The sequence below is a fragment of the Stylophora pistillata genome, chromosome 1 (genome assembly GCF_964205215.1).
Source record: "Stylophora pistillata chromosome 1, jaStyPist1.2, whole genome shotgun sequence".
NCBI lineage: Eukaryota > Metazoa > Cnidaria > Anthozoa > Scleractinia > Pocilloporidae > Stylophora > Stylophora pistillata.
In genome coordinates, this window is record NC_142519.1 from 2,137,501 (window position 1) to 2,149,745 (window position 12,245).

Below are 12,245 nucleotides of genomic sequence, written 5' to 3' on the forward strand. Positions count from 1 at the left end.
ATAGCTCAGATTGAGTGCCTGCTAACCCCACGCTCATCTGAAAAGTTAAAATGGGGATTTTTTGTTAACTGGAAGGGGTGGTGCTGGGAAGAATATTGAAGATGATCTGGCCCAAGAAATTTCAAATAAACACATTGTCAAAAGGCCTTGAGCAAACAAGAGTGTAAACTCAATTAGCAAGGTCTGCAAAGCAACTACTGGCATCCATCAGATTGTAGAGCAGTTTGACTCGTCTGTAGGCATCCTCAAGACATCTGTCCAACATACAACTTGCGACTCACTTCAAAATGAGAAAGAAATGGTGAATGACCTATTGCATTTGAATCCTTTTAATCATGTGCCTGGAAGAAGTCATGACAGCTTCCCTGACATTAATAGGTCCCCCTTAGGGTATTTGAACATTGTTGACTATCATCAGTGGCTGGCCAAACACATGGGAGAATTATCAACCTAGATACTACTGATGATGATGGTAGTTATTCAGTGACTAGTGAATCACCAAATTCTGCACAATACAGATAATAATAGCTTATCTGAAATCTTTTAGACACTCATCTTTCAGTTAAGACTAGTGAGCCACTGGATTTCAGCTGAGATAGATATGTATGGGTTAATGACCAACTGCAAGGTCATGATGGCTGGGTATTAGCCATTTTTTTTTTTTATTGTTGCATGTTTATGGACTGAAATGGAGTCAAGCTCCAGAAACAGATTTCTTGCATCCAGCCATCTTGACAGAACAGGCTTTGTCAATTTGGATTAATTATAAAGCTTTTAGGGAAGTTTTGTGCGGGACACAGCAGTTAATCACAAGTGGGTTAGAAAGTGCCATCTTGCCTGCCCACCAAGCTAGTCATATAATTATATGGTTGAATGAAATATATATACCACAAGTCACTGACTTGAAGTTAAAACAAATGAATCTCTGAATTCAGCAATATACAAGTAGTAATGGCTTCCTTAACATCTCTTGGATCCTGATGTTTTATTAAAGACAAGTGAGCCACTAAATTTCAGCTGAGATGTTACGGTTTTTACAAGGATGGCCAGTATCCTGAAATAATAGCAATAATACTACTAGCACTATGTAGTGGTGTGCCAGCGGATCATAATCAAAAACTGATCAAGACTTAAAGTGATGTGGCAGTTGATCATGCTTGATATATAATCGATTATTTTGGGAAATTGAAAACCTTGTTGCAGTCAACTAAGAACATTAACACTAGGGTGTTTTCCTTTTTCCTGTACAACATAACAGCAGATTTAATCCATTAATATGTCCTATTAATTTTGTGAATCGTATCTTGTTTACATGTAGCTTATGAGTTCTAATATGGTAAACATTTAAAAAAAATCTGTAAGAGTCCTGGTGAATTGTGAAATTATTTTGTCGTTTACAATATGACAGAAGGTCCTCTTTCTAAGGAAAATATGTGGTGCACTTATCAGAACACTCATCCAATTGACATTGATAACTGGTTGGTAAGGACAATGTGATTATTTCCAATGATCTATAACAAAATTTCAGCAGAATTCCAACGTTAGTAGTATGGGATTCACAGATCCTCGTGAAGTTTGTGTACTAACAAACTTTAAAAGGTAAACACAATCTGATCAGTACCGTGGTAGCAACGGAAGCAATATCAATAGTGACTTTTGGTGTGTGAATCAAGATATATTTACAGTTTCTCACAGTATTTACAGTTTAAGTTGACTTTCTCATCACAGTATTGTACTCAGACATAAGCAAAAAGATAACAAAGGTAAACAAACTGGTCAGTATTGTAGTACCAAAAGAGATAATCAATATCAATATTGATTTTGGTATGAATCAAGACACCTTGTAGTAATTTGCAGTATTTATAATAAATACTGATGTTCTAATCATTATCAGAGTTCATTACAGTTCTACACAGAGTAGTGTGCTTGCATATAAGCGAAAAGATCTGAGAGGAACAGATTTCATCCCAAATACTAAAGGTCTTCAATAGGTCTCTTTCTGATTCAATATACTCCACTCCCTCCATAACTTTTGTAACCAGATCGTTATCTACAGAAATGTCAAATAGGATGGAACTCTCTGATGGTGCTTGGTACTCTTGGGCAGAAATTGCACTCCTGATTAATCTTCAAGGATAACACTGTTATTTGTGAAGGTGTAGTCTGATCGTCCGCGTGAGTGTAGTCCTGAGAAGGACTGTTGTCGGTGGTAGTGACTGACGTTTCGACAACCTGTGCGGAAGTCATCATCAGAGTCAAGTGAATGATTATTGTCAGTAGAATGTTCTTATTCCAGTTCGTGTGAAATGATCGGTTGGTTTTGCCGTGATGTTATTGGCTGTAAGACTCAAGTGACGTAAGTCGGTCGTGATTGGTCTGTTTCGATCTGTCAGTAAAGTTAGGTCGTTCTTTTTCGGTCGTTTGTGATGTTTATGTCGTGAATGAGTCGTTTGTATGGGGCGGGTAGTTGTTGACATCTGTTTAGGGGAGTCTGTTCTAAGTTAGTAAACCAGCTTTCCAGAGTCAGTCGTTGAAAATAGTCAGTGCTGTACGGTAGGCAATGCGCAGAGTCCCAGTCAATGTTGTGGTTGGTAAGTCGATGATGTTCAGCAATGTGATTGCTGACATCACCTTTCCTCGTCGCCCGTCTGTGTTCAGTCAGTCTTGTTGTGAGGTTTCTGCCAGTCTCACCGATGTAGGAGGCTTGGCAGTCGGAACAATTGATCTTATAAATCGTTCCCTGTCTGTTCCTCGGTTCGTCTTTGTCTTCAACGTTGGTTAGTAACTGACGTAGTGGGGTGATGGGTTTGTGGGCGACGCGGATATTACAGGGTAGTAAGATTCGCGAGATCTTTTCAGACATGCCTTTTATGTACGGTATGGTTGCTGTAGTCGTAGGGGTTGCGGTGTCGTTTGTTTCGGTAGTGGTAGTGGGTCGTTGAGTGTTTCGTCGGATGAAGTCATTGTTGTAGTTGTTCCTCGTAAAAACACGGTGAAGGTATTTGTTCTCGTCGGATAAACTGTCTGTCGAGTCACATACTAGTTGTGCGCGTCGTGTTAGAGTTCTGATAGTTGTGGCTTTGTGTGATGTAGGGTTGTAGGATGACTCGTCTAGTAATCTGTCGGTTTCCTGTAAACTGTCGCTCGTAATGAGTTGTCGTTGTGGCTTACCAGGCAGTCTAGAAAAGGGAGTTTGCCATTTTCTTCGACTTCTCTGGTAAACTGTATGTCAGTGTTTTGTTCGTTAAGGTGGTTGTGGAATGCGTCAATTTCGTCGTGTCGAACGGCGGTGAATGTGTCGTCAACGTAACGTAACCAAAGCGGTATCGTTTGTCGGCAAGTCGAAAGGGCGCGTTCCTCGATGTTCTGCATCACAATTTCTGCTATAACAACAGAAACTGGAGACCCCATGGCAGTGCCGTGTAACTGTTTGTAGTGTTTACCGTTGTACTGAAAGTAAGTAGACGTTAGGCAAATGTTTAGCAAGTCCATGATGTCGTCTGTCGGTAGCGGTAGTGGGTCGGTAGATTGTCGGATTGCAGTCTCAGTGCATTGTAATGCTAATTGAACTGGAATACTTGTGAATAGTGATTTCACATCAAATGACACTAGTTTGTAGTCGTCAGGTATCTGAACAGTCTTGGTAGCGTTAATGAAGTCCTCGGTGGATTGTAGTTTATGTCTGGATTTGTCGGTTAGCGGTTGTAGTATTGTCGTCAGGTACTTGGATAGTTGGTATGTGGGAGAGCCACAGAAAGAAACAATAGGTCGCATCGGGAAACCAGGTTTGTGTAGTTTCGGCAAACCGTAGAGTTTCGGTGGCTGTGGTACCGAGCACCTCAGTCGATAGTACCGTTGGGTGTCAAAGGCGTTCGTTTTCTTGAGTGTCAGTAGTTTACTGTTGAGTTTACGTTGAAGTACAGGAGTTGGGTCGCGTTTGAGTTCTTCGTAGGTTCGTTTGTCGTTAACTAGTGCGTCCATTTTGTCGTGATAGTCAGTTTTGTCCATAACAACAGTAACTCGTCCTTTGTCGGCTGGTAGGATGACTATGTTCTCGTCGTTTCGCAGTCGTCTCAGTGCGCGTTGTTCGTCTTTAGTCAAGTTGTAGTGCCGTCATGTAGTGCCGTCATGCCGTCATGTAGTGACGTTGATTGTATAGTGGAGGCAATTCTGCTTTTGATGTTATCCTTGGTCGGCTCAGATAGCTCTGTTGGAGTTTTTTGCAACAATTTTACACACAAGTTCTCGGCCGGTTCTTTCTCGTGTACCGGTGGCTGTAACACATCAGCGGTTATCCTCCGAGGTTTTAAAACTTTCAGCTGGTCTTCAATGATGGAATTCAAAGGGCATACTACAATAACTATGTTCTTGGTTGTCTTGACAGGAAAGAGATTCAGTTGAAGGTGAAAAAGAATCGACTTGCCAAATCCAGTAGGTAGGACTCCGATAACATCCTGCCCTCTCAGCATATATTCAAAACATTTCATTTGAAGAGGTTTTTTAATTTAAAGATGGAAAATTACCATTATTCAAAGAAAATCCGACTCGGCGAAGCACTGACAAAAACTCTTCTGCCCTCGAAGGGACCGCCATCTTGAATATTTCATTCAATATATGAGAATTAAGTACACCCAAGATTTTTGGGTGTTCAGAGATCATGTGGGATTAAATGGGATTCCTTACACTTTATGTATAAAGTCAAGTTGGCAACATTAGCTTACAAGATTTTATATGACTGTACGCCTCCCTCTATGGGCACGTGATATTTTAACCAAGAAGACCTCTTTTATCCATCATTTACGTACTAAGAATACGGTAAGAGTGCCACGCTTTAACACTTATTTGATGAAAAATTCAATAGCATTGAGAGCTTCTGTTGTGTGGAATCTCCTCACCTCGGATCTCGTAAAGACATCCAGCGTCAAGAACTATACAGGAATGGCTTCTAAATCCGACAAATTACGTAACTTAGACTTTCAGGCGGAATCTCCGCAAACAATGCCTCACAATAATTTCCCGATTTTCTATATTATTAAGACGATTTTAATATATTTTTATCCTAGGTTTTAGTTTAATTGCACGACCCCATAAGCGGCAACGCTTTAATCACCATCGTGTTGAAATAAAAGTTGTTGTATTGTATGTGACCGGCCGATCCCACGGCCTTTTCCCGCCCAACCCCCGACCCACCCTCAACTAAAAGAAAAGCCCCTGGGAACAAGGTTGGTTGTGTTAGAGTTCTGATAGTTGTGGCTTTTTGTGGTGTACGGTTGTAGGATGACTCGTCTAATAATCTGTCGGTGTGTGTCGGTTTCCTGTAAACTGTCGTCACGGCTTACCAGAGAGTATGGAAAAGGAAGTTTTACAAAGATAATCCAAGGCCGTATCTTTGTATAGTCGCTCCCGCTTATCTTCACTCTTCTGTTAATTTCTACTGATATGTTACATAATTATATTTCTAAATACTGTGTATTTTAGTATATTTTAGTATAGCTAGTATTTCAGATTTTGTACAGATATATGTATGAATATATATAGATAATCTCCATTTTATGTTTTCTCGAAGATATTAGCCCCAACAAGCTACTCTAAAATTCGAGATGAAATAAAGTTTATGATGATGATGATGCCATTTTCTTTGACTTCTCTGGTAAACTGTATTTCAGTATTTTGTCCATTAAGGTTAAAGTGGTGGTGGAGTGCGTCGGTAAACACTACAAACAGTTACACGGCACAGGCATGAGGTCTCCAGTTTCTGTTGTTGTAGCAGAAATTATGATGCAGAACATCGAGGAACGCACCCTCTCGACTTGCCCAGAAACGATACCGCTTTGGTTACGCTACGCTAACGACACATTCACCGCCGCACGACACGACGAAATCGACGCATTCCACCACCACCTTAACGATGTAGAAACAGACCAAACACAACTAACTTACGCCACTTGAGTCTTATAGGCAATAACATCATGGCAAAACTCACCAATCATTTTACACGAACTGGACTAAGAACATTCTACTAACAGGAACTATTCACTTGCCTCTGATGATGACTTCCGCACAGGCTATCGAAACGTCAGTGACTACCCCCGACAACAGTCTTTCTCAAGACTACACTCACCCAGACAATCACACTACACCTTCAATTTACACCGGTTAGGAAACTGTCCGTGAATATATTCAGTTATGCTCATGAATAAGTGTTAGGAGGTAAGCATCCCCGCCGAGGGATCAATGAACATTTAATAAACATTATTCATAACCAAATGCGAAAAGGTCGAAGTTGATGTGATATGAGAGTATTATGGTTCATTGCAAATTAGCCAAACCGGTGAGTTTTAGAGTCTGTAATTTCGCTAAGTGTATTGTGTAAATACGATTTCCAACAAATATCTCAATGAAAATCCAGTTAGTTCGTCGCTAGAACTTTCTTGAAGCGAAAAAATGCCAACTTTTCCTCCTCGGCGAGAACTTTGGGGATTCTAGTCGAGAATTTCTGAAGCTCTTTCGCTTAAATCGTGTAGCGAAAAGTAAAGGCATGGAACAACCATTTCGTTAAAGTGCATTTGCAATTTTAAGTTTTGATGAAGTAAGAAAATTTAAATCTCTGTCTTATAGTTTTGCTTTCAAAGCGTCCTCATCGTTTTCTCCACAAATGCTTCTAACAAATTGAAATCTAGGAATTCGCCCGGTATGGCGCCATTTGACAGGAGGGGGAATATTTCGGTTTTATTTGGGTTCACAAGCTTTTATGACATAACTTAGACATAACGTGCGCTCTGATCGGTCGAAAGTCTGCGCCTCATTTACAAACTTTTCTCGTGTTGTCCCGTTTATCAGCCGGTAAACTGATAGAGTGTGGTTTCTTGCTTGATCCTTGACCAATCAGAGTGCGTTATGTCGAAGTTATGCTATAATATCAGATATGAATTTGTCAAAAATTCGTTTTATTCAATATTGGTACTTCATGAAACCACGACGATGACGTTATCATTTGCTCATTTGCTCCATTCACTCACCCAAACCGCATTTGGCACGGTAACTTGGGTTTCCAGGAAAACGATTAGTCGTGTCTGTCGTTAGAGCCCCTTACCTATCTTATCTTAAAAGTCGTTTGGTCAAATTATCGAGTCCAGTCTGTTGTGTAAGTGTTTAAATTTCTTTTCTTTTATACCGATCTCAGTATTTATCTTTTTCAGTAGCTTTATTCAGTTTCTGCGCTAGTTTTTAATCGCACATGTTCTCGACCATCTGACACGTGGCAGAAGTTGTTCATGTTACTTTGGTAACACGCCACGTTGTACTTACTTAGTTATTATTTCGTATTAGCGTACTCCGTTCTTTTGAATTCGAAGTTTATCTGTTTTTTGAAGATAAATTTTATTCGTACATGTAAACTACGGGTTTAGAAATGAATATCAAACCAGGTTCAAATCCCGCTTAGGTCTGAATGTTTAAAAAAAAAAAAGATTATGCCACTGCTCAACATAGTAAGAGCACGGCAAGGCACTGTGGGTTCTAAATAACACATGTTCATTCCCATTCTAAACAAATTTCAGCCTTTATTTTTCATTTCATTAAAATGTGAACAATTTTATTACTAGACGAGCAAGCATTCAAATAAACGACAGGAAAATTTGCAAACGATGTGTCAAACCAAATCCGTTAATGTCTTCAGTCCATCATTTCTTCCGTGTTACTCACCAGCACGTTCCTGCTACGATAGGAGACTTACGGCTTGGATAGACTTTAGCCACTCAACGTTCAGCTTCATTATTCGAAGTGAATCACAAAATATTTTAATCGGGTTCCACCAGCAAACGACTGAAACAAGTCAGCTCGTGAAGTTTAAATTAGGCCGCTCGTGGCCAATAAGCTCTTTTGTTATGCAGAAGTTTTGACCCTATGTTAGTGCTGATACAACTCCCAAGAGTTATTCCGGGTTTGCTAATTGTTTTCTCTCGACTTTCGTGAACAGGAAACCTCAGGATTTTATGCTACGTGGCTCTTGGCGCAGGGTTTGAAAGTTACTGTTCAAGTTGTTGTTATGCGTAAGTGATTTGTGACAAAGTTTTTTCATACTTTAAAAGTCTAAATCTTATGATAATTTCTGAAGCGATCTGAAATTCTGACAAACACGATTTATTTACTAAATTCAATTTTTTTTAAACGAGATTTAAAAGCGACTGAGGTGATTCACAGAGTTGCATGTCAATGATATAGTGTTGTGCAAATGTGATGCAAACGATTATTGTCTAATATGGCCTCATCGCGCTTTATTCTTCCATATATAACCTATATGTCGCGCATTTCATCATCACCTGAGTTCGACCATGTATAGGAGCTTCCTACGATATCTCCTTCAACGACATATTGTTTTAGTAATATATTGTTCAACGATCATCTTATATATATCTAGAGCGAGATACGTCAATGCACGGTATTTCTTTTGAGCAATATATGTTTATCTATTATATTCCACTCAAGCGAGAGCAATGAGTTACTTTAAATAGCTGCGAAACTTTGCTCAGAAAAAAGTTGTGTTGATGGACTCTATGCTCCAGCAAAAGCAACGTGACAGTCAATGGATGGGTACGACAGGCACAAAAAATTCTACTACACCAGCGCTTTTCTTTCTCATCTTGATTTTAAATGCTGGCAGTGCTATTTGACAATGTGATTGAACGATACAAAACAATTAATGGCGTTATTTCGTTTCCCTAAAAATATCTCTTACCGTCGCAGAAATATTTGCGTGTGCCCTTTCTTATTGTAGGCAAGTCTTTGTACGGGTAGGGTATCATTCTTAAACCACGCAACAGCGAACAACATTTTCTTTATTTATATTTTTTTATCACTATATAGTAAGAAAAGTTTATTTCTAGATACCAATCGTACATATGACAAAAAAAATTCCATTTCAACCATATTTCATCTGGTTTTGCTTGGGGTTGGAGCCTTTTTTTTTTTTCAAATAATGCTTAGTGTCATCATTACTTAAAACTTCCCATATATCTAAGGTTAATTATACAGTAAAGGTATAAACTACCACAATAATAATAAATGAAACTGACTAAAAAGGAAAATGATAATACTTATAATGATATTTATTATAATACCAATGACAAAGAATACATAAAAGTGCACAAAGAACAAGCAAGCAGACACCCAATGCACATTCTGCAAAACACAATATCGCACGATATGGATAAATTAAGCTTCATAACATAGCGCGCGTGCTTGCCTTATCTAAGTCCTTCTGAGGCGCTATGAAAAAAAATATTTATTTACGCACGCTGGTGCGTAAACAAGGCGACGTGAGCTTTTTTTTTTTTTTTTACCTGGCTACAGATCTAAGTTGCCATCCTCTTAAGCTGCAATGCAGTCAACTTCCTTCCCTTTAAAATATGGAAGAAACTAGCGAGGAACTGCCCAATTTTTCTGTCGGGAGTTGACCTTTTAGGTCCTGATCCAACAAGCATTTAGCTTTGATTTTCCCGTTTTTCTCGTTAATTTTGAGCTTTTCATTCACGGTTATCGATTAACTGGATCAAATGCTCTCGCTTAAACCAAAGGATAAAATGTGGTGTGTTTTTGGCCAGCCAATAGGGACGTTCCTTTACTTTTTCGTGCGTTGTGAGAGTCTTGCTTTCTATCACAATAAAAAAGCTTCTTCGCATAGATCCTTGTTGTCGCTCTATTATAAAAGAATTTCTTCATGCTATTAGCTCTGCCTATATCGAATTATAGATGCACGCGGGAAATTTGGAGAGCCCTCAAAAAGCTAGAGTAGCTCGAGACGCACCAAACTTCCCGCGGGCATCCATAACTCAATATACGCACATTAAGCATGAACAAACTCTTAAATGATAATGCGTACGCAACGGTGATAAAGGAAGGGCTAAGAGCATAATACAATAACTTATCGAACAAAAATTCGTTTTTAATTAAACAGTGTCCGGGCTTTAGATTAATCGTTAAACATCCCTGTAGTGAACTCGACATTCATAGCAGAAGATATGTTGTCATAAAATAGAATTAGGGCATATTCGGTGGAGTGATGTTTAAAAAACCCAAATAAATTATCGCAGAGTTTCTTGGGCTTGTTTAAATAGTCTAAAAGGCTATTATAAATAACTCCTTACAAGATTTATGAAATCCTAAACAGATCCATTGAAAGATTGTTACACCCTGCAGCTGTTATAGAGCACAGTGTTAAATTTCGATAATTTCCTCATCAGATTCTCTTTCACAAAAAAATTAAGCGATGGAATTTAATGATAGAAAGGAGCTACGGGACATGCATGAGGGAGGGACATTATTAGCTTGGCTGGGTGAAATATAGATAGTGGCTTGAATCCCAAAAATCTTAGTTGCCAGGCTTAAATCAGATAATAACCTTTTACATCACGTTTCGTATTGAGAACCCTACTGAGTAATTTCCCACAGAATTTTAAAGCAATTGATTTAGCATTTATGCTAGTGCTTGATTTAGCATTTATGCTATTTAGCATTTATGCTAGCATTTTATCATCAAAGATAACAAAAAGCTTCTCTTGTTACTTCCACGTCCTTCAAATATTCGATAGTTATGCACATATCGTGATGTCGTGAACATATCTGAGAGGACCACATTATCAACTCAATGGCTTCCGTTTCTTTATCTGTCTGGAAGGCTCATATTCTAAATATAGAACGGATCATTCATTTGCTCTTTTCTTTTATTTATTTTTATTTTTTTTTTTTTATCTGTTTTGATTATTCTAAGTGTTGTCTTTCATTTTCCATAATTCTGCTCCGTTTCCAAGATCTTTTTGGTTGTTGTTTATTCCAAAGTTTGAACATTTTACTCGTAAGATCAGTACTGAAAACGTTATCACTCGTTGTGTTTCTATTGTGGTTTCGGGCGATTCCGACCGTTTTGGGAATGTTTTGCCATCACTGTTCCTGTGATGAGACGAAGTTACTGGCTAATGCTGTGACAGCATAATATTCAGTCTTCCCTAGTCACTTGGTAAACATGTCCAATCCTCCTTGCCAACAGTGTAGATAAAAGTGAGTACTATAGAATTAACAGTAAGTCCAAGAGCCTCTTACATACTCTGAGTAACTCTAGTCAACTCTCTCCGAGAATTCTGATCGAAGTATGGCGAATTACATAATACACGACGGTCGGTCAGAGTCGATCAATTAGTCAGAGTCGGAGAAAAGAGGTTAGAGAAGTGAATTTGCGAGAACAAAGATTGGAGATGACTGAAAAAAGAAATGTCGATAGAGATTCCTAACTTTCGTGCCTTTCAATTAGAGTGGTACGCTCTACAGCTTCTTTTCAGGGAAATACACGCTACCAAGGCCTGGTGTTTTGTCTTATTTACAATCATTCCATTGCTGCGATACCACTTATTTGCAACTCTCATGATCACTTCACAACAAAAACAGTTCTCTGGAGCTACTGGATCGACATCAGAAGAGTGTAACTGATGATCGTTCGCATATGCGTAAACCTTGCGTAACCGAGTAAAACAAGTCGTTGAAGATTATATTAAAAAAAAAAGGTGCGATTTGCTCAATTAGCCTATGCAAGGGGAATAACTAGGTTTACTTTTTGGTCAGGTGTAAACAAGGAAGAGTGAAAAAGTTAACAAATGAATATAAGAATGAGACGCGATTCACAAAGATTTGCACCCTCGAAAATATGTCCTCTCATTCTTATTACAAAGTACTTAAATATAAAGAGTAGATCCAGAAATCAGTAGCTTAAAGTTTTTGGGGAAAAGTTTAGCTTTCTAGTGCGCATATCTTACCATTAGGGAAAAATGGACTCGAACTTTCCTCTTCAAAACACCGCAACCACTCAGTAGGACTGCCGTGTTGGAATGGAATGATGTGAAGCAGGAGAAGAATGCTTTACAAAACCTTTTAATTTTGATCCCCGCAATTCGGAAGAATATCTCAAACTCCAAAATTCAGTGCGTTTCAAAGAGAAACCATGACTTAAAGAAACCAAAATTTTGGAGTCCTTTTTAGCTATAGTCTTGGGAAAAACAGGCCACTCCTCTTTTCCATTAAAGGATTCTTTGGATATATTGGATTAAATATTGACAATAGGTTGCGTTTTGATAGTTATATATGAATTATTTGTGAGAAGATAAATGGCCAGTTCAATGTAATGCTAAGATTTCATGAACTTATCTCTAGAGATACTCTACTAAGATTATAGAGGGCTTTTATTATGCCACATTTTA

General features: G+C 38.6%; 1 pseudogene; it reads left to right on the forward strand.

Moving 5' to 3' along the window:
* LOC148740781 (uncharacterized) overlaps positions 1-469 on the forward strand; it is a 1,356-nt pseudogene extending 887 nt beyond the window's left edge.
* The last annotated feature ends 11,776 nt before the right edge of the window (positions 470-12,245 follow it).